This window comes from Dreissena polymorpha, chromosome 9, assembly GCF_020536995.1.
Source record: "Dreissena polymorpha isolate Duluth1 chromosome 9, UMN_Dpol_1.0, whole genome shotgun sequence".
In the NCBI taxonomy this organism is placed as follows: Eukaryota; Metazoa; Mollusca; class Bivalvia; order Myida; family Dreissenidae; genus Dreissena; species Dreissena polymorpha.
The window spans coordinates 22,268,941-22,270,882 of NC_068363.1; the positions used below are offsets into that span (position 1 = coordinate 22,268,941).

A 1,942-nucleotide genomic window follows, 5' to 3' on the forward strand; every position below is an offset into this window, starting at 1 on the left:
TGAAACCTAAACGCGGACCCTAAGTTGAAGGTCAAGGTCACAGGGGTCAAAATTTGTGTGCGCATGGAAAGGCATTGTCCATATACACATGCATACCAAATATGAAGGTTATATCTCAAGGGAAATAGAAGTTATGAGCATTTTTCGAAACCTAAGCGCAAAGTGTAACAGAAAGATGGACAGACGGACAGTCCGATCACTATATGCCATCCTACCGGGGGCATAAAAAAAACGACGGTTGGTGGGGCATGCGCAGAATGACATTGGCGCAGTTCCGGCATTCAGTCGAGTCAAAAATGCTGTTAAATAAAGCACCGGTCATTCTTTTTATCAACCTAAGGGGTAACGATCTGGCCAATACGTCCTGGCTAAATGCATGGGTGAAATGTGTCATCCCAGATTGGCCTGTGTAGTCTGCACAGACTAATAAGGGACAACACTTTCTGCCAAGACTGGAATTTTATTTTAGAAGAGACTTCCTTTAAACACAAAATTCCATTAAAGCAGAGAGTATCTTCCCAAATTAGCCTGTGAAGACTAGACAAGGTTCTCTGTGATGACACTTTGCGCACATGCATTAAGCTCAGTTTTGTAGAACGTGGCTAAATTAATGTCTCCCATACCTGTTACCACAGCTCTGTTGAAGACCTCTGACACACACAACACGGTAACTCTCATCTTTGCTGTTGTAAAATGTCTCTTCAAACAAGATGGCTACCTATACAAAGATATAAGTCAAGAGGAAGTGACTTGTTACCATTTTATTTCTCAAAAACGAGAGGTCCATGATGGCCCTTCAGCCAGAGATTAAATCACCAGTTAATGAAAATACATGAAAACTATGCCAGTGTTAAAAAGGGGCATGACTGGTCCCACATTCCCAAAGCTACATGGTAAAACATTTCAAAAACATCTTAAAGGGTAAAAACAATTCTGCCTCGGAACAAATATTGTGAAACAGGGTAAATTCAAATACAATAATGTCCCACAAATAATAATGATGTTACATATTAGATCAGGCAGATAAGCCCTCTCTTCTTCAAACTACAATGTGTCAATTTGCCAATCGTTAACCTCGGCGGTAACAATCATGCAAACTCCGCGTATCGCGGGAAGGTCTTAATCTCCCTCCGAGGGCGTGTCCGTGGAGTAGCGAGGGAAATTGGGGAAAACGCGTGGACTGTACAGAAAAATGATACATGTATAAGAAAGTAGTGAAATTGGCTAGGAGTGTCTGCGTACTTACCTCTTTTGCATCTTTATATCTTTTGCCTAAAAGGATCTGTCTTGAAGAATCTGAACATGCTGAAATGTGAATGAAAAATGACAACAAAACAAAAACAATAAACACTCTGTAAACGACCACCTTGTCATTACGACCAACTTGATATGTCAACTACCATTTTTCAGTCTCTTATTTTACCTCTTATATTTCAATGGTGGTTACACTCACTGATTCGACCAAACCGCTAACAGCTATTAAAATCACTTTAAACAGAATCAATCAACCTAATTGCTCTAAATTGCCACCTCCCAAACGACCAATAACTTTTACAACTTACTTGATTTGGGGTTGTGGTTCAATCACCCTATTTGACAAGGGTAATTGCATCCACTGCAATGTGTTAGATTTTCAGCCATTGTTCTTTTTTTAAATCCTTCAGAACAGAACAGAAAAAAACGTTCATTTCATTTTTGATTGATATTTATCTAATATGTTCGAGTCTTTGATGGGTAAATTGGTTATTGTTCAGAACACACTTTAAAGATTAAAGACGGCGAATAATTTAACAGTGAGGATAGTTGAGTAAGATGCGTAAAAGCAACTGGGCTTTAACTTTGCTATAATCTTACATGCTTGGTCAGTGAAGTGAAACTGTCATCTTAGTCTGTACTTGGAAATAAAATGTGATCACCAAAGTCTGTTTTAGTGAAGCTTGCA

General features: G+C 39.0%; 1 long non-coding RNA gene across 1 annotated transcript; it reads right to left on the reverse strand.

The window, feature by feature from the left end:
• Positions 1-630: 630 nt before the first annotated feature.
• On the reverse strand, positions 631-1,647 carry LOC127844879 (uncharacterized). Its single transcript, XR_008032929.1, has 3 exons — positions 1,563-1,647; positions 1,247-1,305; positions 631-718 (listed from the first exon to the last, which is right to left on the reverse strand). It is a non-coding gene; the product is annotated as an uncharacterized LOC127844879 (long non-coding RNA).
• Between the last annotated feature and the right edge of the window lie 295 nt (positions 1,648-1,942).